Source organism: Dermacentor andersoni, chromosome 6 (genome assembly GCF_023375885.2).
Source record: "Dermacentor andersoni chromosome 6, qqDerAnde1_hic_scaffold, whole genome shotgun sequence".
NCBI classification, from domain to species: Eukaryota; Metazoa; Arthropoda; class Arachnida; order Ixodida; family Ixodidae; genus Dermacentor; species Dermacentor andersoni.
In genome coordinates, this window is record NC_092819.1 from 150,741,046 (window position 1) to 150,754,393 (window position 13,348).

Genomic DNA, 13,348 nt, shown 5'->3' on the forward strand with positions numbered 1-13,348 from the left:
GAATGCCGTCACAAAGAAAGACGTGCATCCCTCACCACGCATTGACGATGTTGTTGACTGCCTTCACTGCGGATCGTACTTTTCGTCGGTCCGGGTACTGGCATATACCGATGCACCCGTCTGACATTGAAAAGACCGCTTTTGTTACGCCTGACGGACTCTATGAGTTTAACGTCACCCCGTTTGGCTTATGCCATGACCCAGTAACCTTCAAGCGACTGATGGACTCCATCCTCCGTGTTCTCAAATGGGAGATTTGTATGTGTTATTTAGATGACGTGATCATTCTTGGCCGAACTTTCCACGAGAACAACCAGCGGCTCGGTGTTGTTTTGGACTGCATCCAACAGGTTGGCCTCGTTTTAAACTCTAAGAAGTGTCGTTTCGGTGAGCGTCAAGCCCTTGTGCTAGGATATCTCGTCGACAAGGCCGGTATACGGCGAGATCCCCAAGAGATTTCAGCTGTTCGCAACATTAAGCAACCGAAGACAGCGGAAGACCTCAGGAGTTTCTTGGGCCTTTGTTTTTATTTCCACAAGTTTTTTAAAGACTTCGCCCAGCTTGCTTATCCACTGACTGACCGGCTCCGCAAGGATATATACTTCCTACATATGGTCTGCTCAGTGCGAGGCTGCTTTCCAGTAGCTGAAGTTTTTGCTCACCTCTGGGCCACTTCTCCGCCATTTTGATCCGGAGGCGCTCAGCCAACTGCATACTGTTGCAAGTGGTGTGGGCGTTGGCGCTGTGCTCGTACAGTTTCATGACGGACGCCAACACGTCGTTGTGTACGCAAGTCGTACTTTGACAAAAGCAGAGAGCAATTATACAGTGACGGAACTGGAATGTCTTGCTGTTGTTTTCGGCATCCACAAGTTCAGATCTTATTTGTACGGTCGCCATTGTCACCAACCATCATTCTCTCTGCTGGCTCCTTGGACTGCGTGACCCAGCTGGGCGGTTGGCTGGGTGGGCCTTGCGTCTTCAGGAATACGACTTTTCTGTTGCCTATAAGAGCGGTCGGTGCCACACAGATGCCGACTGCTTATCTCGTCTTCCCTCTCAGAGCGAGGGTACTGATAATTACGATTTCGACGACTACTTAACTACAATCTCATCGGACTGTCCTGACAAGAACGAAGGACAGCGCGATCCTTCACTAATGCCGATTATTGATGCGACCTACAGATCTGAACGGGCTACGTCATTTGTGATTTGTGACGGGTTTCTTTACCACAAGAATTATTTAAACAACTGTGCTCCACTGCTGCTCGTCTTCCCGAAATACCTGCGCCTTGGTGTACTTCGGGCCATGCACGACGACCTTACATCCGGTCATCTTGGATTCGCTCGAACGCTGCATCGCCTCCGACAACGTTTCTACTGGCCTCAATCGTGGAAGACAACCAAGCACTATGTCGCTAGCTGTGATGTCTGCCAACGCCACAAACAACCGATTACAGCTCCTGCAAGAACTCTGCAACCTGTTAGACCGACGACTTGACCTTTTGAGAAAGTCCGTATAGATTTACTCGGTCCTTCCCCAAGTCTTCCACGGGCGGCCGCTGGATAATCGTGTTCTTGGATTATTTAACACGTTATACTGAAATAATGGCACTTGTCTCAGCTACAGCATCCGATGTTTCGGTCTTTCTTCTGCATTTGATTATCTCCCGCCACGGAGCTCCTCGTGTGGTGATAATTGATCGCGGCAGGCAGTTCACCGCTGACGTTGTGGAAGAGCTGCCACGTCTTTGTGGAACTCAATATCGTCATTCCACGCCTTACCATCCACAAACCAACGGTCTAACCGAGCGCACCAATTGCACCCTCGTCAACATGTTTTCAATGTATGTGTCAGCGGATCATAAGAGCTGGGATGCCGTATTACCGTTCATCACGGATGCCTTCAACACAACGAAGCATGAAGTCACAGGATACGCACGTTTCTTTCTCCTCTACGATCGCCATCCTCAATATTTTCTCGACACCATACTTCCTTTTTCACCTAACGACAATGCTTCTGTCACGCAGATATTGTGTCGTGCCGAAGACGCACGTCGACTTGCCCGGCTCAGAGCCCTACCGTCGCATGTTTATGCAAAGGCTCCCTATGACGCACAACATATGCCCGTCAGATTGGCCATCGGTGACTTCGTGTGGCTGTTGATACCAATTCGAAAAGAGGACTTTGCCAAAATCTTCTCTCCATGTATTCGGACCCGTTCGTCGTTCTCAAATGCTTGAGTGAAGTGGCCTATGTCATCGCTAGAGTGACGGCTCATAACCGCCGTTCACGCAAGACGCAAGTTGTGCACGTCGCACGATTGAAACCGTACCATCAATGCGCACTCTGACTCGCTCGGCGAGCTTCGTCTACCCCGGAGGGAAACGTAACGCCGCACTGGAGGAGCGTGGAAGAGAAGGAAGAAGCGGCGCGAGTGTTTTGGAGTAATCGCCTGTTTGGGACCGTCCCACGTCTTCTCTCCCCTTTTCACTGTAAATAAATCCATTCTGCATTCGTAACAATATCATAAGGAAGACGACCCTCGTTGTCAATCATTAGGTACCTCATTTCCTGTGCATCCAAAGGGAAATCCTTCTTCAAGGTCCTTTGCAGGACATATGCCAGAATAACACGCCATCCCAGCATTCCAGGAACATATGTTCAATCGTTTCTGGCTCGCGGCAGAAGAAACAGTGGTCACCCCACGGAACGAAGAAGCCCTTTTCAGAAAGCCATGTCTTAACTGGCAAAACGCCTGCATGTAATTTAAAGAAAGTTTTCACCCTCGGAGGCAGAGACATGCTTTTTACGCGTTTCAGCACTTTTCGCCATGTTCCCATAGAGAAATGGGGCCGGTACAATGGAATTGGGAGAAGATCGCGTAAATCCTTATACATTTTTTCACGGTATGCAGTGCTTAAAAATCCAGAAGAAAATCGTGCCTCCAGGAAGCGACACTACTGAGAAACCTCTTTGAGGTAACGCTGTAGTCGACCTTCCATTTTATTGGAAGAGATGACAAACTGGGGCAAAGCGCTGACCGGTCGTGCTTGGCAAACTGTGCGCAGGAAAGGATCCTATACATCCCGAAAGTACAAAAACGATTTACAAGGTGTCTCAGAAATAAATTCGATAAGCCCAAGTCCCCATCGCGGACAAGCCGAAAAAGGTTTGTCCGACTTGTTCGTTCCCATGCTGATCCCCATATAAACACGGCAAAAACCAGATGAAGTCCTCACATTCGTTCGAGAACAGTGGAGCACTTGCCACACGTACCACAATTAACGAATGAAAAACAAATTGCAAGCTGTAGCTCGAGCAAAGATAGACAAAGCTTTGCCCTTCAATTTTTCGGCCTTTTCTCGCGTTTGTTCTGTGTGCCTCCGCTAGTAAGGATCGCTGTCGGTGTAATATTCTAAGGGTGCGCCTAAATACTTCAGCGGTGTTGTTATCCACCGCACATTCAGGAAAAACTGTGGCGTGAGATACCAATCCACATGCCAAAAACAAAGGCACTTTCCCCAATTGACTGCACTTCCGCTTACCTCACAAAAGCGTTTTACAACTGTAATAACCTCCGCAATACTTTCGAGATTTCACCAAAAATCAGCTGTATCGTCTGCATAGGCCAGAACACGTACTTCACATGCATGAAGCCTGAAGCCAGTAATTGTACTGCGGTTTGTAATACTTAGACGAATGCATTCATTAAACATACAAAAAAGGAGAGGAGAAATAGGGCACCTTGGCGAACTGAGCACTGCACTTCGATAATATTTCCCGCTTGTTTGTTAATAACGAACCGAGTACTACAACCACTCTACGCCATACCAACAGCTTCTGTTATTATCGTACCAACATTCGCATGTTCTAAGTGAGTTATAAGCAAGTCATGTGGCACGCGGTGAAAGTCCTCAAAATCAACCTGGAGCATCGCAACTGCACCCTTCATGACACCACAACACTCTAGTACACACCTCGCTTTGCTAATATTGGTAAAGATGCTTCTGCCCGTTATTCGACATGTTTAATGCGGGCCCACTTTTTCTTTTATTACACTCTGCCACCTTCTAGCCACTATTTGTATAGAAATTTCGTAACCTACGTTTGTTAGACTGATCAGCCAATAGACTGATACCTGCGGAAGTTTGATAGAATCGTTCGTTTGCGGAATGAAAATAGTATGGGAAGGGAGAAATGATGGAGGCAGAGATTTAAGCTGAAAGGCTTCTTTGAATAAGTGCCGCAATATCGGAGAAACTTCTCGCTTGAAGATCTTGTAAAAAGCTGCACTTAGCCCGTCAGGGCCAAGGGACTTTCCGGGGCATAGGTCATCGATCGCCTTCTCTACTTCCCCTACCGTTATTGAAAGTTCCGCGCTATCCTTTGTTTCGTCCTGTAATGGAGCCATGAACGACAAAAATTCACTTTTGAAATGGTCGCTGCTATACCGTACCTAACGAAAACAAAGCAATAGAATACTCGTAAAAGGCTTGCTCAATCTCGTGTTTCACGCTTGTCACGACAGCGTTATATACGATTTCTGCTATTTTAGGTTGCGCATAACGTTTTCCCTACTTAATGCGCGCTTTGTAAGCCCTTCGTCCATTGCCGTTTTCTCTGCTCTCGCTCTTATAATTATAGGCAACTGGAGTTGACAGACACTAAGGAACCGCGGCGGGTGAGCTGCAGGCTGACTTTAATGAGCTTGAAATGTGATGAGTTACGCGAAGTTGATGGCGACAAACTGTAAAAGGGCTTTAAAACAGTCGCTGTAAAGTTAAAATTAAATTATGGGATTTTACGTGCCAAAACCACTTTCTGATTATGAGGCACGCCGTAGTGGGGGACTCCGAAAATTTTGACCATCTGGGGTTCTTTAACGTGCACCTAACTCGAAGTACACGGGTGTTTTCGCATTTAGCCCCCCATCGAAATGCGGCCACCGTGGCCGGGATTCGAACCCGCGACCTCGTGCTCAGCAGCCCAACACCATAGCCGCTGATCAACCACGGCGGGTTCGCTGTACAGTGCGTAAAGTGTATATATAATCAGGTAATGGCAAGGACTAATAAAGTGTACTATGAGCACGAAAGATGACATTGCGGAATGATGATTGATTGATTTAATAATGAATTAATTGTCATGACTCAAGGGCCAGTTCTGTCCAATTCCAGAACGTGCACTCAATGCACGGTGCACGGGCGTTCTTGCATTTCGCCTCCATCGAAATGCGCCTGCCGCGGCCGCTATTTGATCCCGCGACCTCGTGGCTTAGCGGCCAAATGTCCTAACTGTGGGTTAACGACATACGGATTATTGGAGGTTTCAGAGTTCCATAAGCTCTGCAATATCTCCTAAGCTTTATCGTAAGAAAGATGTCAAGTCTATTGCAGGGACAGCTACAGGGAAGATAGTGGCTTTTCAAGCTATTGATGTGGCACTTTCATGTGCGAGCATATTAACCACAATACATCTATTGTACCCAGCATATTGTTATGTTCTGGTTAGAGATCTGCATTGTGCACAGAAATGAGTAAAGGTAAGTAAATACGGGATTTTCATCAACTAAACCATATTATGTAGACTACGGCACTGACAGAGTCAATGAATATAAAAACTGTTTGTATTCGTTTTTTTTTGTTATGTTTGACAGCCGATTATAGCGAGTACACCTCCGCCGTGAGGATACTTATTTCCGGTTTCGTATGCGGTTTCGCTGAGATGTCGCCAGGACAGCGACGTGTTTAGCGCGCTGTGGGTGCTTAGTGGCTATGGTCTTGGGCTGCTAAGCACGAGGTGGCGCGATCGAATCCCGGCCACGGCGGCCACATTTCGATGGGAGTGAAATGCTAAAACATCCGTGTACTTCGATTTGGGTGCACGTTAAAGAACCCCAGGTTGTCAAAATTTCCGGAGTCCCCCACTATGGCGTGCCTCGTAATCAGATCGTGGTTTTGGCACGGAAAACCTAATAACTTATTTTTCGGCTACGCGTTTCCACGCTGCTGTCAACTGCTGCTACTTTTCTTGTTTACCGTTTATTTCATCTGCACTTCATGGTATAGCAGATGAAGCGTTGCTCTCCTGTAGCGACTTCCTACGACGTCCTTCGCTGGATGGGAAGGGAAACTGCATTTTAAAGGATACTACAAACGTATAGCATAGCGCCACGCATCCTTCTATACCGTTGGCGCGACAGCCTCGGCACGGGTCTAGTTCGTGCATGCTCGCTAAGCTGCGCCAGTTGCACGCGTGGCGTGGTGTAGCTAATGTACGCAAACCAGATGGTAGCTGGCGAAGCCGGTAGCGGCAATGGTCGAGCGCCATGTGGTAAATGATTCTTCAGTCAATGTTCCGGTGGGTACCTAAGAGGCGTTTGAATAATTAAATAAATTGAGGTATGTGTGCCTACTCGCACGTAGCGTCAAACGTACGACGAGCAAAATCGGAGACTCGTAGCCTTAGATCGACAAGCTCAGGCGCTGGTAAACAGAACGATGCGCGGGAGAGCTGTTGCCTGTGATGATCCACATAACGATACGCCATTGTTATAGCAAACCAATTATTTGAAAGGCAGAGAAAGGTACTTTCTTATTTCTCTTGTGTCATAGACATGCGGAAAGGTAATTTACAAGTGTGTGTATTTCACCAGGCAGCACATATATGTTGACACGAGGCCAGAATTTAGTTCGACAGCGGATTATGTGTCGCGATATGCAGGGTGTTTAGTCGTTTTGGCTGGAGATGGTGTCTGCCGCCGCCTCCGTCGCCGGTGTGCGTAGCAGCTATCGCCGGGAATGAGAAAAAATATGTCACAAGCCTGCGCGGGACACGCAGCATGATCGCAGCGTAAGCTGGAGGAGCGGCTCCATAGGAGCTCTATTTTCGGCACAACGCACTACAGGGTATTCGCGGCGGGGACTCTTCGCGTCGTTTTCACGAGAACGATCTGAACTGTCCGCCCGGCGCCGACGGCGATCTGCGGCTTGTGCTGCAGCTTGCAACGCTCTCTGCACAGCGGTCTGCTGAGCCCGATATTGTCCGCCGTGCAGCTGCGCGCGTATCTCTACGATTCGCTTCTTCAGCATCGGTTCGTACCTTGCCAGGAGGCGCCACAACGTGTATCGAAGTGTAAACACCAAGGCTGGGCAAAGATACTTTGCAAAAGCATCATGATACGATGCAAAATATTCGGGCAACAAGTATTTGACATACAGATACAAGATATTACCTCAATTATTGTATCTGATGCGATACTTTCCATTTGTATCTTACATACCTCCATACACTCGCAGAAGTGTTATTATACATCTATATAACGTTGCAGCAAACGCGTATGCATAAAAATGTTTGCTTGGAAATTTCTTAACTCCGACCAACCTAGCTTCATTTGAATGAAATGTCTGTTAGTATCTGAAAATGTTTGTCTTTCCTGCTCAAAGTATAATATTTTCATTCCGAAAAATTTATTCGGGTTGCTTTGCCTGCTTAACATTGAAAGCTCTTTATACGCTGCGCTGTCTGCGATTCTTGCTTGTCGCTCTTGTAATTGATTGGAGTGGGTGCTCTGCTTGCTGAACAGCTAGTGGGCCGCCATCTAATTACAAGAGCATCTATGAGAAGTCTACGCGGGATGGCGGAAATAACGTTGTGTTTTACCTTCTCCGTAAACGCATTACCGTTTACGAAATACCGGATCACTGGACAGGTGTGCAGCAGCAACAACGCTGGTAGCGAAATTTATTTTAACGCATCGTTTATAGAGAGAGCACATAAGGCTGCAATGACCTTTCATATTCTACGTATCTGCTGGCGTAAGGAATTCATTAGCGACACAGGTTAATTAATTAATTAATTTATTATTTATTATTTTCAATACTGCCAGTCTCTTTATCGACACCATAGCAGGTGGGCATATTGTTACAATGTAAGCGTTGATGCAGCATTTTTTAATAGAACATGTGCATACAAAGTACAATAAAATAGATGCGCTACATGTAGCTACGCAGTACAGTCTGGAAAAATACAAATGCAAAAACAGAAAGAAAGACATCGTTTCATGCATTTAATAATGAAGTCAACTCTGACGATAAAAAAATGTTATACATAAAATAAGCTGTGATACAATACAATCTCGTGAAATTACCTGCAATCCTTTTACGATTTTTCTTCTACGAGAAGACTTGTGCAGCGCAAAATCGTTTCATACGTATTGTACTGGCACAAAGCGTCGAAGGATACCGCCGTTATTCACACTACTACCACTTATAGCTCCGGTTACCTTGTGATTTGTAACAGTAAGAAATTTAACGGTGAACTAAAAAAATAAGAAGGTATGTCTCAATAAGACGGAAAGGTGGTTCCTTATCACACAATGACACTGAATGCATAGGAACGCGATACAGGCGGCACCATTAATAGCTATGACATCTAAGGAGGACGTATTGTCAACTTGCCTGTCTAGGTCAGACAATAGACAATTCAGTGCCTGTGGAAAATCAGGTGGCTTAGTGGCAGCAGTATCAGCTTGAGAAGCGGAGTGCAGCTAACGTTTATAGTTTCGCACAGTGACGTTGCGATATCAGTATCTTGTATCTTAAGATACACGATACATTATTCAATGTATCAGAAATACAGATACCGATACATGTCTTGCCAGACGTATCATGATATCACAACATACCCAAAGAGTATCAAAGATACTACCTGAGATACATGTGTCCTCGATACTGCCCAGCACTGGCAAACACAGGAATCCAGAGTACGTGGCGCACATGTCACATGCCTTGACCCATGGCACGGTACGTTGTTGTGATAGTGATGATTGATGGGCATCCATTTCGAAACGGGGTGGTGACAAATAGTCACCTAGCCTGCTTGAGTTAGCCAGGTCCAGCTACATGCAGCATGCAACTGCAGTGTGCAGTGGCTACATGTCGAGACACCTGGTGGAATATAATGAAACTGCAGTGCTAAGTTTCCATGTGTCGTCACATCGCGTGTCAGATGAGACGATATGATGCTAATGATAATGACGATTTAATGGCACTCCCTTTGAAACTGGACGGTGACAGTCACCTAGTCTGCTTGAATTATTCAGTTATGTCATACATTTTTTTCATTACATCAATATTTATACATCTCCATAATGTTATTTTTCTTCCTCAAGACTTCTGCACTTACCATGCACTGCTACCTATGCAACTGCTACTTGACATGCCATAAGGTATAATAATAAACAACTGCAGTGAAAAGGGTGCACGTAAGGAGGTGAAGCAGCGTGCATCTAAAATCGCAAGGCAAGTGCCATGATACGATGCTAATGATAATTTATTTGAATCTCCTTTGGAACGCGGTGGTGGCATAGTCACCTAGCTAGCTTGATTTGACAAGTGGCAGGATATGATGCTAATGCTGGTGGCGGTTATGATTTTGCCTCTCCTTTGAAGCGCGGCGGTGACATAGCCACCTTGCCAGCTTGTATTTACAAGTGGCACGATACGATGCTAGTGATGGTGGTGGTGATGATTTATTTGCATCTCCTTTAAAACGCGGCGGTGGCATGTCGCCTATATAGCCACCTTGATTTAATCAGGTACACAATATGCTTTTTCTAGCATTCTTGTACACGTCCTCTTAAACTTCTTTTTCTTCCTCAAACATTCTTTAACTGCCTTGTACCGCTACCTGTGCATCTGTTACATGGCTTTCTAGCTTGTGTAATAACATGCAACTGCAATGCAGAATGTGCATGTATCGACACTACGTGGCGTGCATGTCACATCGCGTGTCTACTCGTGTGTTGAAGAGTCACTCAGCCAATCCAATCCAGTGTGTGCTCACGCATGTAAGCGGTCTGCCATTAGGAAGCTCCGTGCGCAGTAACCACGGGTTGTGCGTAGTTTAAGATTAAAATATATTGGACCCAGTAGTACGCGCTCAGCCATTATGCGTTGTTGGCGTGTCCCGCATTCTTTGATTCTACTGGCGACCTGGCCTGGGTGGGAGAGGTGTTCCTCAATCGACGACGCGCACTTCGTGCGTTCGGTACGTCAGCTGTGTCATAGTGCTCTCAGAAAACTGAAACTTACTGCCTGGCTTGTTATCAGCTGCTTTGCTGTGTTGCATTTATCTGCGCGTGCTCATAAGGCAGTGGACTTGTAGCTCGACCATTTTACTAGCTGAACGACTTTAGGACGAAAATAAAATTCCTGAATTGGCTATTTTGTATACCACTTGACTTTATTGCCGTGAATTTTTTGTGCCTCTGTGTGGCTGGCTTTACCGCTCCGGATGTGCAGTATTTTCTTTCCAAGTGCGCTGGTTGGCTCGGCCGCGTGATGGGTGTAATTTGTTCGTGAGTGCACGTGTGCGCGGATTATTTTCCTCGATAATAATATCGATGATGCACGCCTGTACTCTGAACAATTTTTGATGCGCAGGAATAGCGTCCGGCCGATAACCATTGAAAACTATCATTGTCGACTGCTACAAAATCAGCTCGAAAGCTTTTGGCCATTGCAATTACTGCACATAAAAAAGCAGCTTATTAACGTAATGGTTTGAAGCATCAATATGACTGGCCTATTGGACTTGTCCCTATTTAATTGAGTGTGCTGATACCGGTCAGCTGAACCTACTGCTAAGTAAGTTGAGCTTACCATTGAGATGTGAATGATAGGAGAAGGTGAATACGGGGGGTCATTGCCGCCTAAATAATGAAAGAACAAGAACTCGGCCTTTGGAAGAACACAAGGATGTAATGTCCCATCGTGTGTACTTATGTCGTTTGCGCCTTAAAATAAACAAATTCTTAGTGTGTCCTTTATGTGTAGCATATGTACTTTTGTGCGCTTATTAACTACAACTTTTTTGGGACGAATGAGTGTTGCACCTCCAGAACTGTGTGTTGTGGTAGATTTTTTTTTTTTGCTGTTGCACTTGGTTTCTGACATATATACCTGTCCCACTAATTTAAACCACAAGAATGATTATTAAGTAGATTTTTGCCGTCTTCGGCTTTTTACTCACATTAAATTGCACACTTTGAGACAGGATACTAAAGTTCAAATTCATTGCTCCATCTGGACCTCATGTTAGAAGAAAAAAGGAAAGGTCGCCGATCAAAAGAGTTAATAAGAATTAGACGTTTAGGCTTTATATGGAAGCCTTGTTCACACGATGAACTGCGCGAAACGATGGCATTCTGCGTATGCAGGCGGAAGATTGCCATCGTTGCAATTAAGCGTTTTTTCTGTAGTATGGATAGCAAAGGACTCGAGATGCTGCCTACAAATCCAGTTTTCATGGCAATGATGGATCCCTTGTTTCGGTCAATGGCATATTCAGACTGCCACATGCTCCAAAAGTATATATTGGAAAGGGCATTTTTTTCACTTCTGACTCATGTTTATTTCTTCCCTTTGACAACATATTGTTGCTTCAAGCACTTTCGAAATTACTGCTTTTGCCGATGTAAAGCTAGTCGCGATTCGTGCAGGGTATCCTGCATACACCGCTTAACATCTGCTCTGCTGCATCTCCTATCTTCTTCACATCTACCAGTTTATGCTGCAACTAGTGAGCCGAACGTGGGCTACGCTGACTTCATAGGTTTTTAGAAGATGTTCCAAGGCCTCGCTCACTCAACGGACATAGGGAAGGGTGGGGCGTGCTGGAGGGAGCATGATCTGTGGGGTCGCAGGCCTCAACGATATTCCATGGAACGGACTAAAATTTCGCGTTATGCTCATTCGGACGTAATCTGTGCAGGTCACTGTCAGAGATCTGGTCGTCAGGATTAAAGCAAAAACCTTGCAGCTAGCCCCGAGAACTTGTGATGACCAGGACGCTCAGAGTACGTTGCGAACATTCTGAGTGCGATCACCCAGGAAGTTTCATTCACTGCATAGAACATCGTTCAGGCAGGCCAGTGACCTCGCTTGCACGCACGTCCTTGTGTTAACGCTGTCATTCAGTATGTCCCAAAAGTAAGGCCTTGGCACGTGATCTGAAAACCCATGAAGTTTTCGGCACATATGTGTTCCTGCCTGCAGGCTGCAGCATGAACTGGTACATGTGAAGGACATGGTCTAGAGTGGTCTTTCAGCATGCTATAGGTATTGGCGGCGAGGACTTACAGAGTCGCCATCTTTACTGCCTCTTCTTACCGGCAGGTGGCGCTACACGTCTTGCGAAACCCCAGAGTATGACGTCTATTGGCGGCGAGGACTTACGGAGTCGCCATCTGTCGGAAGCGCCTCCCATGCGTAGTATGAGGGATAGCGCGGCGTGCTTCTCGTAGGTTTGGCTGTCAGCGCTCAATAAAAACACCACGCAGGAGCCTGTCTGGACATTTCTGTAAATACTCTCGAAACGAAGGAAGTTTTTTACTGTCAAAATAATAATCTTGGGCAAACAGAAAGCACAGAATGGTTTACAGACGCCATCTTTTTACCGAATACGTACAGTGAACGCTCCCTGCAAGAGGTCGCCTCGATGGACTCCCGCGAACCGGTTTCTTGCGTGAAAAGTCGACAATCGCTGAGAGCAGGCTATGTGACATATTTTCTTATAGTAGGCTGTCTGTATAACCACAACCAAATGGAGCATAACAGAATGAAGGCTCAATGCAGCGATCGCACGGCTTTGAGGTGACTGACTGCGCATCTACATGCATATCTGCGCACAATGTTTCGCTTTCACTGAGCGCGTGTTTTCGCACCGTGTCGTCAGCTGTAGGCCGCAGCATATGGGTATATGATAGTACACAAGCAACCATTGTTCCGTGGACACTATCAGAGCTGTTCAAAAATAACTTCGTTATATTTAGGGACTTCGACGCCTACGGTGACTTGTGATGTGGCGTCGCGATGATTCAATCTTTTTTTTCTTTTCTTCTAGCTTCTTGGGTGTTTCAATATCATTATTTTCAAGTTGCATCGCACTGTATGTTTACCGGTCTTCCCAGCGAGCCTAATATAAGCACCATGGCTCACCCAAACCTTTCTTTTCGCACTGAAGTTATAAGTGCGACGATTTTTCAATGGAATGCCAGAGGCTTGAAGTCCCGCATCTCGGATTTGCGCCAATTTGTCTTGAAGAACCGGTTTCTTATACTTGTTTTTTGCGAACCGAACGTATCAACTCCTTACAGATTATATGGTTACGAAGTTTTTGCTTCTTCCACATGCGGGGAACGAAGCAACGTTCTCATTTACATCCGCATGGACTTGACCTATATGTTTAGCATTCGCTTCAGCCTCATGAATCTTCCTCGCGGAATTGCTTGCTGCACACCCGAGTTGTAGCCGATGGCTGCTTGCCGGTTCTGAGTTTCGC